The following is a 12,504-nucleotide window of genomic DNA, read 5'->3' as shown; positions in this document are numbered from 1 at the left end:
AGAAAAGCTGTCTTCAATTTCAGGAGAAGGTCATGGATGACTGCTAATTACCAGTGAAATGTAGATGGCAAAAGGATCTACTAACAATAAAGACAAAGACCTTTCTTTCAAAGAGACCTTTTGTCAAAGGTCTCTTGACAAAAGAGGCTGTGGAGATCCATGTGACCTTGTGTTTACTAGCAACTTCCAATGAACTATAAACATTATATATCCTGAAAATACATACCCTTCAGTTGATAATAAAGCTCAGGGCAACCATGCAATTCCCCTGCTAAGCATTTGCTCTTCAGATATACCTGCATGATATGTACAAAGATATACACATATGCAACATTGTTTGTAATGCTAAATCAGAATAACCTAGGATAATCCTCAAAGAGAAGTCGTTAAATTGTAAATTCATACTTTGGAATACATATTTAAGAGTTTGCTTAAAAGAAAGCTATATATGTGCTGACTTTTTTTAAAATTATTTATTTTTAGAGAGGGAGAGAAACTTCGATGTGTGAGAGAAACATCAAACATCTACCAGTTGCCTCTTGGATGCCCGCAACTGGAGACCTGGCCTGCAACCCAGGCATGTGCCCTGACCAGGAATCTACCGGCCACCCGTTGGTTCATAGGCCAACGCTCAATCCACTGAGCCACACCAGCCAGGGCTTATATGCTGATATTTTAAAAGTTTCAAAATATATTAAGTGAAAGCATGTTGCAGAATGAGAGTAATATGATCCTATTTGTTTCAAATATATATATATATATGGAATATACATTCATATTCACATATGTTTGTAAATACATAGAATATTGAGGAAAGATACACCAAAATGTTAGCAGTGGTTATTTTTGGAGAGTGTGAAATGCTGCCTGGAGGTGGAAGAGTTCAGAGAACTTTTATGTTCACTTTCCTCCTTTATTTACCATTTACCAAGAGCCTGTATTAGTTTAATAATGTACTAATGATAATTTACCAAAGACAGAGAGAGAGGCACAGGCAGAGCGCAGGAATTTATGCAAGTACTGAGAGGAACAAATTGGGCCAAAGTTTTCCTAAATACCTCAAGGTACATATACTTTTCTAGAAGTTCAACGTGCCTTGCAAAACCCACAGTGAATGAGCGGTCACTTTACTAGGCCTCAAAGTGTACCTAGTGGCTCATCATAAGGGCACTTAGAAACCAGAGTAAATATTTGCAATAAATATTTTAACCCACATCTATTGGAGATCTCACTTATGTGAAGCACTTTGCTATTTGCTAAGAGAAAACTTTTACACATGAGAGGTACCCAATTCATTCACCGTTTAACAAATATTTATTGAAGAAAGCTCTAAAACCAGGATTGGGTTCCAAAGTCAAAGTGTAACTTGAAAATTGGATTTGGGAAAAATTACTGTAGAAATAAATATCTTCTGGGAAAGACACTCTGTTGGAGACCCACATACCATTTCTTGGTTCAGAGACCCGAAGCAGCCGGTCTTTCCCTCCAGCGTTGGATCAGATTGTTTTCTTCAGGTGAGCATGTAATGAAGCAGTTGGCTTGCGATGAAGAAATGAATCTTATTAGAAAAATTCAGCCACATGGTAGAATTGCACTGAGCACTGTGAGAGGTACTTGGGAACTGAGATAGACTGAAAACTAGACCAGATGCCTATCTTCAACCCCGTGCTTACTCAAGGGCTTATGCAGAAGTAGACTTGTAGTTTTGTTCCATGTCAACTCAGCTAAGATAGATCTGCTTTTCCCAGAATTCTCTTCCCTGTATGAGTCTAGATTCCAGTTAGTTCAAAGAGATATGTGCGTGAGATTTGGAAGGCAGAATTCGCAGAAGACATTATTATGCTCTGAAGATCACTATAGGGTCAGACACTGGTCTGCTGGCTCATGGTGTAAGCAAAGGGCCAGCAGCTGGACCTGTAGCTCTCTCTCCAGCTCCCACCAGATTGCCTTCAGCTGCTCTGAATCCTCTACTGGGTGCATGTCTAGCACAGTGGCCATAGGCACCACCTTATCCTGAAAGTCACTCATATCACTGAGGTTGGCAGTAATGAGAGACAGAAGCAGGTTTTAATTTGTCCTCACAGGTTCTGGTTTGTCCTTGTGGATTCCAGCTTGCCCTCATCAGTTCCAATCTTTCCTTAATCTCCCCCATGTTGTAACCACCTTTCCTTCCTGACTGCTGACCCAGCTGACTTTAAGCCCAACACCAGACACAGACTGCTTAACCAGCTCCTACAATTATGTAAGGGCTAATGGCCATAATAAATCTGGTATTTTCTATCATTCACAGAGATCTGTTTCTCTGAACCCTGATATAGGACTGGTGGTTAAAATTATTCTTTTGCAGCTATACTTAAGCTTGAATTCACATAGATCAAGTGCTAGTACATTGCAACTCTTGCAGCGATATATTACCTCGTGTTAGAGGCATGAAGACGATGTAATGGGGGTACAACAGGAGGAAGGTTACTTCTGAGATGACTGGCGTGTAGCTAAGCAAAGAGGTCCGGGATCTATTTGGAAGGGGTAGATGGTTTCTGAAGGTCTTGAAATACGAGGATGACCAGATCACTGAGGGATTATTGCACTCTCCTCTACTGTATTAAAATGAAGTTCATATCTCATTACCTGGTGTGAAGAATTCATGTGTTAGATGACAATCATAATCAGAGACATTTCTGAGAGACATGAGGTGAAGCTACCAAATAATTAAAAGGATAAGTGCTGGCCATGGGAAGACTGGCTGTGATGAATGTCATTGAGAGTAACATGTTTATAAACTTTAAAATTTTATTTATTTATTTATTTTTAGACAGAGGAGAAGGGATGGAGAAAAAGAGAGAAACATCAATGTGTGGTTGCCTCCTGTGCACCCCCCACTGGGGACCTGGCCCACAACCCAGGCATGTGCCCTGACTGGGAATTGAACCTGTAGACCTTTAGATTCACAGGCCAGCACTCAGCTGCTGAGCCACGCCAACCAGGTCTGTTTATAAACTTTTTTAAAAATTTGTATTTATTTATCTTTAGAAGGGAAGGGAAGGAAAGAAGGAGAGAAATATCAATATATGGTTGCTTCTGGTGCCTCCCCTGCTGGGAACTGGCCCCTGCTGGGAACTGGCCTGCAACCCAGGCATGTGCCCTGACGGGGAATCAAACCACGATCTTTGGGTTCGCAGGCCCGTGTTTATAAACTTTTGATGGAAGAAACAGAAAAGACACAATGTGAAATGGCATGTGAAGACCTGTGTTCAGACCTGATATTAACATACTGTGTATGATTGAAAAATTAATGTTTCTGAGTCTTAGTTTTTATTGATAAAATAGGAATCATGTTAATAAGTGTTAATAGAGGGAATTCTAGTTTACTTAAAGAAACAATGGGAAAAGTTAAAATGAAAAATTTTAAATATATTTTATTGATTATGCCATTACAGTTGTCCCATTTCCCCCTTTCATTCCTCTCCACCCTGCACACCCACTCCCCCCACTCCCCCCTTTTAGTTCATGTCCATGATTCATAAGTTCTTTAGCTTCTACATTTCCCATACTATTCTTGCACTCCCCCTGTCTATTTTCTACCTACCATCCATGCTACTTATTCTCTCTACCTTCTGCCCCCTTCTCCTCCTCCCACTCCCCTGTTGCTAACCCTCCATGTGATCTTTATTTCTATGGCTCCACCCCTGATCTAGCTGTCCTCTTAGTTTAGGTTGGTTGTTAATAACTGTGAGTTTGCTGTCCTTTCACTGTTCATATTTTTTATCTTCTTTTTCTTAGATAAGTCCCTATAACATTTCATATAATAAGGATTTTGTGATGATGAATTCCTTCAGCTTGACCTTATCTAAGAAGCTCTTTATCTGCCTTTCCATTCTAAATGACAGCTTTGCTGGATGCTGGATAGAGCAATCTTGGATGTAGGTCTTTGGATTTCATGACTTGGAATGCTTTCCAGCCCCTTCTTGCCTGTAAGGTCTCTTTTGAGAAATCAGCTGACAGTCTGATGGGAACTCCTTTGTAGGTGACTGTCCCCTTATCTCTTGCTGCTTCTAGAATTCTCTCCTTCATTTTAATCTTGGCTAATGTAATTATGGTGTGCCTTGGTATGTTCCTCCTTGGGTCCAACTTCTTTGGGACTCTCTGAACTTCCTGGAAGTCTATTTCCTTTGCCAGATTGGGGACGTTCTCCTTTATTATTTGTTCAAATAAGTTTTCCACTCGTTGCTCTTCCTCTTCCCCTTCTGGTACCCCTATAATTCAGATGTTGGAACATTTAAAGATGTCCTGGAGGTTCCTAAGCCTCTGCTCATTTTTTTGCATTCTTGTTTCTTCATTCTTGTCTGTTTGGTTGTTTCTTTCTTCCTTCTGATCCACTCCATTGATTTGAGTTTCAGTTTTCTTTCCATCACTATTGGTTCCCTGTGCATTTTCCTTCATTTCACTTCGTTTAGCCTTCATTTTTTCATCTAATTTGTGACTAAATTCAACCAGTTCTGTGAGCATCCTGGTCACCGATGTTTTGAACTGTGCATCTGATAGGTTGGCTATCTCTTTGTTGCTTAGAAGTATTGGCTCTGGGGCTTTGAGCTGTTCTGCTTGAGCCATAATGTTTTTGTCTGTTCACACCTGCTATGTATGAGGGGTGGAGGCTTATGTGTTCACCAGGGCGGGGCAACCCAGTCACTGGGTTGTGATGCTGTGTGTGGGGGTGGGGTCAGAGGGAGAGCAATGGCACTGGTTCCTCTCTCTCTCAGATTTTGGTCCCCTCTGCCACTTCCCACAAGCAAATTGGGCCCTTCTGGTGCTGGTTCCCAGGTGTGTGGGCTTGTGTACATTCCAGGACCCTGTGGGTCTCTCCAACAAACTCTCCTGTGAGGCTCGACCCCCGAAAGTTTTTCCAATCGGTGCTTTTAGGCTTTAATTCCTGTTGCTGGGGCCCTGGGTTGCACGGTCTGTCTCACTGTTCGTTTTTTTTTTTGTTTTTTTTTTTTGCCTGGTTTATCTGCATGTGAATGTGTGATCATGGTCAGCCAGCTGCCTTGCACCCTCACTGGGTCTGCCCATTGCCACCCCACACCTGGGATCTGCCAACCGCTGCCTGGGCACCTGGGACAGGCCGGCAGCCACCGCTTTTCTCTGCCGCAGCCCTTCTCCGCCCCTCTTACGGGTCAGGATGAATGGTTTGTTGTTGTTGGACTTCCATACAGTTCAATTTTCTGCCTGTTTTGGTTGTGTTTTTATTTATAAATCTTCATTGTCCTTAAATTTGGTTGTGCGAGGAGGTATGGTATTCCCACCTACGCCTCCATCTTGGCCAAAAGTCTCTAAATGAAATTTTTTTTGGCTCCAAAAATCTAAACCTGCAGTTACCCAGTTTTACCATTATATTGTATTATACCATTCTGCATAGGCAAAACAAAATGTATATTCAACAGAAAAAAATACCTCTTGACTATTTTGTTAACTGGAGTCTACTGATAAACATACTCAAAAAACTGAAATGTAAATGACTTGAGGCAATATATGATAAAGTGGTCAACCAACTCACCTCACACAATACATGAAGGTTAACTTAAAATGAATCATAGATCTAAATCTAAAAGTAAAAACTAAAACTTCTAGAATAAAATATAAGAAAAAAATCTTGTAATCTTGGGGTTAAGCAAATATTTCTTAGGAGACAAAAAGCATAAAAGTTAAAAATTTGATAAATAAGACTATCAAAATTTAAATTTTTCACTCATAAAATGACACCATTATGAGATGAAAAGAAGCCCTGGCTGGTGTGGCTCAGAGGATTGAGTGCTGGCCTGTGAACCAAAGGGTCACAGGGGCTGGTTTGATTCCCAGTCACTGGGCTGCGGGTCAGGTCCCCAGTAGCGGGAGCACAAGAGGCAACCACATTTGATGTTTCTCTCCCTCTCTCCATCCCTTTCTTTCTGTCTAAAAATAAGTAAATAAAATCATAAAAAAACAAAAGAGAGATGAAAAGGAGCCCTGGCTGGGTGGCCCAATTTGTCGGAGTGTCATTTCATACACCAAAAGGTCAAAAGGTCGTGGGTTCAGTTCCCAATCACACGGGGCACACACAGGAGGCAACTGATCGATACTTCTCTCTCTCTCTCTCTCAAATCAATAAACATATCCTCAGGTGAGAGTTTTAAAAAATGAAATTGAAATGACTAACACACAACACAAAAATATTCACAATACCAGTATCTGACAACTGGTATACAAAATATGTATTTTTAAAAATCTTATAAAGCTAAATATACATCTACAATCCTATAAGACCTACCCACTCCAGTTCTAAGTATTCAACTGAGAAAAATAAAAATACATTCACACAAAGTGTTATACACAAATATTCACAAGAGCCAAAAATGCAAAAGACCCATGTACATCCACACAATGCGACACTATCACTAGTGGTAACAGATGCACTTACTGATACAGGCAATGATAGGGATGAACCTGAACATCATTATACTGACTGGGAGAAACCAAACACAAAGAAGCATACTATGTGACTCTGTTCACACAAAATTCTAGAAAATGAAAACCAATTTAGAGTGACTCAAGCAAATCAGTGGTTGGCTGGACTCAAGATCCAAAGAAGAGATGAATGGGAAAGGGGAAGGAGAAATTTTTAGGGGATCAGGGAAATATTCTCTATCTTGAGTGTGCTGGTAATTTCACAGGTTATACCACAGTGAAAACTCATCAAAGTATACTTTTTAAATGAGTTCAGTGCATTGTACATAAAATCTATCTTAATGAGAACTTTTAAAAAGAAGTAACCCAGAGTTCTGGGGGAGGTAAGCTTAAATAAGTAGTTCATAAGTAAACTAAAATATAACTCACTGGGGGATTTTAAGAGCAGGCTGAAAACAGCATATGTCAGTACTAACTGACTTGAAGAAATTATCCAAACCGAGCCTGTCTGGATAACAGGAGAAGGGGTGAAGAGAACCTAACAGAGCAAGAGCAACATGAGACAAATGAAGTTCTGAGAATAGAGCAAAGAGAGAGTCAGATGCAGTCATTTGAGAAACAATGGCTGAAAAGTTACCAGACTGATGGAAACATTTACCATTGCCACATATGCTGAATATTTTTAAAAGGCTAAACTAAAGGCATGACAAAAAACAAACCATGCTAACACCAACCGAGAGAGAACTGGAGTGATTACATTAATATCAAATTAGATTTCAAAGCAAAGAATGTTCCCAAGATAAAGAGGGTTATTTCAAAGTGATCATGAAGAGAACATAAAAATCCTAGTTATTCTACTATGACATTTATATTCTTAATAACAGAGCTTCAAAATACAGGAGCAAAAACTGATAGGTTGGGGTTCACCAGTATTCAATTCTCTTAATAAAGCCATACATAGCTTATTATTTTATGTAAACTTTTAATTCATCACTTAATTATACATAATACAATTGTATATAATAACTATATTATTATATACAATATAATCAATTATTCATCACAATAATACATAATTTCAAAAATACAAAATATATCATAACCAACAGGGGTTTATTCCAGGAATAAAAGGATAGTTTAAAATTTAAAAATTCTTACACTATAATTCACAACATTACCAGAATAAAGAAATGTGGGCAAGTGTAATCACCTCAACAGGTAAAGAAAGGGCACAATAAAATATGCATTCTCAATTAAAGAAAATAAATCTTAACTTCCAGTCAAGATGGAGGTGTAGGTAAACACAGTTCACCTTCTCAATAACCACATCAAAATAACAACTAAACTATAGAACAACCATTACTCAGAACCATCAGAAAACAAATTAAGTGGAAATCCAACAACTACAGAATTAAACAAACCACATCCATCCAGACTGGTAGGAGGGGTGACGATGTGGACACCTGAAGATGCAGAACAGGCTGGGCCCACACTCACATGTAATGGATAAAAGGAGGGATGTTTTGGGAGCAAGGGCTCCCAGCCCCACAGCAGGCCTCCCAGCCCAGGGTTCCAGTGCCAAGGAGACAAGTCCCCATAACTTCTGGATGTAAAAACCAGTGGGATTGATTCTGTGGAAGAAACTTCTGGAGCCCCAAGCAGTTCCTCTTAAAGGGCCCACACACAGACTTACTCAGACTCACTCCTTCTGAGCTCCAGCACCAGGGTAGCAGTTTGAAAGGCACCAGTGGCATATGGGGAGGACCTGAAGTGTCCAGCATCAAGGCCAGAGCTGTGGGGCAGATTTCTCCCAGAGAGAACTGCAGAAGAGACCACTGTTCCTCATCTGAACCCTCACCACACAGAGCCACAGAGCTGACAGGCAGGTACCATATCTGATGCTCCATCACCCTAGCTCACACTGCCTTTGTGATTACCAGAGGTTCTGCCCGCCCCCCAACTTATGGGCCCATCCCTGCTGTTAACAATGGACTTTCCATATGAATGACTTGTCTTGACTCATGTTTTGGATCTTCCTAAATCAAAGAGCAACAGCCGGCCTCAGCAAGCCCCCACCAGCATGAGCTACATGCCTACATGCAAAGTGCCAGCAGTCTCTGATGTATCACAAGGACACAATAACAATTGCTTAAACCACAGAATAAAATGCAAACAGGATGAATACACCAGTTCTACAGAGTACAGGCTTTTTCTTATTCTACATAGACAGCGCAGGTGTTCCAGAAACATTTGGGGTTCAGAGTATTTGGATGTGACGCCTGTTTGCAATGAGTCTTTCAATACTGCTCCAGCACAGAAAAAAAAAGGACAAAATAATGGGGAAGCTGAAGAACAAGAACTGGCTACAGAAAACTGAGAATTCCAGCAGATAGAATCAGAGTAGTTATTCTAAACAGACAGCTCATTTTTCCAAGTTCAGATCTTAGAAGGCAAAATTCAGATGAACTAGATAAGCTAAACAAATAGCCACAGTTGAGTCTAAACTTATGCATACATATTTCACACCTTTTGTTCATCCTATTTCCTCCATTTAGAATATTTTCTACATCTCCATTCCCAAACTACCACCTCCGATTCCTAAAAGACACTGTGCTTTCTTCAAGCCTCTCTTTGATGGTTCTTTACGTTGGAATTCCCTTTCTAATGTACTAACATGTCCTTGTGCCCAAGCCTCGGCTGTTATTAGGAAAGCTTGCTCACCCTGTCTGTACAGGGAGGTTAGGTGTCCCTCATCTGGCCTCACATTTCTCGTCTCCACTAGGAGCTCAATATTTCCTGAGTGATTGTTGTGCAAAAGCACTTTGTAAAGAGCAGGTGTTTGGGAACTTCCCCAGGATCCTACACTGTATCTTGAAGCACCATCTGGTGGTGAAAAGGATGACTACACTTCTAAGTCACCAAGATGAGCCTTAAGAGAGCTTTAAAGATCATGTTAGACGCACACATAAAAAAAAGCCATAAATTAGCCCTGGCTGGTGTAGCTCAGTGGATTGAGTGCAGGCTTGTAAACCAAAAAGTTGCCAGTTCAATTCCCAGTCAGGGCACACACTGAGGTTGTGGGGCCAGGTCCCCAGTTGGGGGCATGTGAGAAGCAACCACACATTGGTGTTTCTCTCCTTCTCCTTCCCTTCTCCTCTAAAAAATAAATAAATCTTTTTAAAAAAGCCATGAATTGAATGTTGCCAACTTTTCTTTCTTGAAGAAATGTTTCATGCTCTTTTTTACCTACTCCCATTTATTTTTATGCCCCCCACCCCCACTTATTTCTTCCCATTCTTATTTCTAAATCCCTTTCTCCTGCATTTCTTCTGGGCCATTGAAAACAGCTCTGGTTGGCATTTTTTATTTTGGCTGCCCCGAGAGCATTCAGATTTCGTTTTGGAATTTACACATCCAGCATCTGTATAATCCTGGTGGGGCAATAAATCCTGGTGACCACACTCCATTACCAAAACTGGAGAAAACAGATATTCATCCTCCTCAATTCAGCTGGACCAGGGGCCAGAATGTGACTCAAGCTCAGCCCTCAGCACTTTCTTGAGCCCAGACTGTTAATCCAGTAACACAAAGAAAACAGGGAAGTCTGGAATGTACGCGTTGTAGGACAGCATGTGTCCCTCACTATCCAGCTTTCTGACGATTGCCAGAGTTCCTAACACCCAGCCCTCCACAACCCCCTTGATTCCTGCCCATTTCCAATTTTGATTCTCCCAGCTCCCATGATTCTGTGAACTCCCTGATACTCTTCCAATAACTCCCTCCTCACATTAGCCCAAGTCAGTATCTGTGGCCCTATCTGCTTACAAGTTTGTAAAACAACTAAGCATCAGACTAGAGTGGTGACATAAAATGAGGCTACCCACCCTCCCATCTGCTTATCAGGGAGTAAATCTGAGAACACAGAGAAGCACTTACACCCTAGCGTTGTCAGTCATGTGGATTACACAGAGCCATGTGCACTTAATGCAAGGGGTGTTCAAAATGAGAGAAAAAGGGCAAATGTCCAAAGGAAGATCAGACATTTCCAGTGGACATTAGATTGAGTAGTCCTGGCCCGAAAACTAATCCTCATAATAGCACACAAATGTGAGGTATTTTGGAGAAAAGCAGCTGCACCTGGGAAGCACTCAATGGACTCCCCCACTTTACACAACCTTCCTCCATTCAGAGGCAAATGGAGGGGGACAGAAAGAACACATGCATGTATCCAGGGAGTATATCATATGGGAGAATTTATGAGACCCCCCAAAGACACCGGGGGCTAAAACTTCTTAATTCTGTGCGCTGAAAAGTCTCTTGTCCAAAAGAAAAAGGAACTTGGAGAATCTCTCCTGAAATGCTGTCACCTGATGGCTTTAGCAGTGAGGTCTTCCTCTGCTCGAGCAGGGCAGGGGAGAAAGTTAACTAGGCCAAAGGCCAAACGCCTCTTCCCCATGTATCTTTGGAACACTTGTTTAATCTGTTAGTAAAAACAGTGTAAAAGTCTAGTGTGTATACAAAGAAAAGAACCTATTTGGAAAAGAACCCTACTCAATGGCTGCTAACAGTTTATCAAGTATTTCTTTCATGGATCTTAATTTGGATGTATCTAAAGTCATTGCTAAACACAAGGTCGAGATTTTTTCCTATGTTACCTTCTAGAAGTTTATAGTTTTGCATTTTATATTTAGGTCTATAATCTATTTTAGGCTGGTTTTTGTGAAGGACATAAGTCTATGTGTAGATTTTTTTTTTTTACATGTTGACGTTTAGTTCTAGCATGATTTGGAGAGACTATGTTGGCTCCACTGCATTGCATTTGCCACTTTGTTAAAAATCCATTGGCTGTATTTATGAGTCTATTTCTGGGCTCTCTAGTCTGTTTCACTGATCTATTTGTCTATTCTTTTGCCAAAACCACACTGCTTTAATTATTGTAACTTTAGAGTAAGTCTTGAAATCGGGCACTACCAGGCCTCCAACTTTGTTCTTTTCCTTCAATAGTGAATGAGCTCTCCTGGGTCTTTTGCCTCTCCATATGAAATTTAGAACCAGTCTGTTGATATCCACAAACCTGCCAGGATTTTAATGGGATTGCATAAAATCTTGTCAAAATTGCCTCTTTCTGCCCTGGCTGGTGTAGCTCAGTGGATTGAGCACGGGCCTACAAACCAGAGTATTGCGGTTCAATTCCCAGTCAGGGCACAGGCCTGGGTTGCAGGCCAGTTCCCAGAGGGGGAAACACAAGAGGCAACCATACATTGGTATTTCTCTCCCACTCTCCTTCCCTTCCCCTCTAAAGATAAATAAATAAAATCTTTTTAAAAAATTGCATCTTTCTATCCACGAACATGGAATCTCTCTCCATTTATTTAGTTGATTTCTTTCCTCAGAGTCTTCCAGTTTTTCTCATACAGATATTATACATTATTTTCTTAGAATTCTACCTAAGTATTTCACTTTGGGATGTTAATGTAAGTAGAAATGTTTTTAATTTCAAATTCCATTTGCTCACTAATATATAGGAAAAAAACTGACTCTTGTGTACTAACCTTGTATCATGCCAACTTGTTATGATCACTTAGTAGTTCCAATTTGTCCGTTCTTTCAGATTTTCTATATGTAATCATGTCATCTGCAATTTCGTTTCTTCCTTCCCAACCTACTGCTATTTATTTCCTTTTCTTGTTGCACTAACTAGGACTTCAGCACAATACTGAAAAGGAATGGTAAGATATCCTAGCCTTGTTGCAGATCTTAGCAGAAAAACTTCTAGTTTCTTACAATTATGTATGATGTTGGCTATAGAATTTTTGTAGATGCTCTTTCAGGCTGAGGCTATTCCCCTCTATTCCTAGTTTGATGAAACTCTTTACTATGAATGACTGTTGGATTTTGTCAAATGCTTTTTCTGTCTATTGCTACAACATGTGGTTTTTCTTCTTCATCCTGTTGATGTGATGGGTTACATTCCCTGGTTTTCAGCTGTTGAACCAGCCTTACATAACTGGGATAAATCTGACTTGGTTGTAGCATTTGATTCAATTTGCTAGTATTTTATTTAAA

Source organism: Artibeus jamaicensis, unplaced genomic scaffold (genome assembly GCF_021234435.1).
Source record: "Artibeus jamaicensis isolate MK-2021 breed Jamaican fruit bat unplaced genomic scaffold, CSHL_Jam_final contig_64, whole genome shotgun sequence".
In the NCBI taxonomy this organism is placed as follows: Eukaryota; Metazoa; Chordata; class Mammalia; order Chiroptera; family Phyllostomidae; genus Artibeus; species Artibeus jamaicensis.
The sequence above is the reverse complement of the archived record's forward strand: the minus strand, read 5'-3'. Positions refer to the sequence as shown.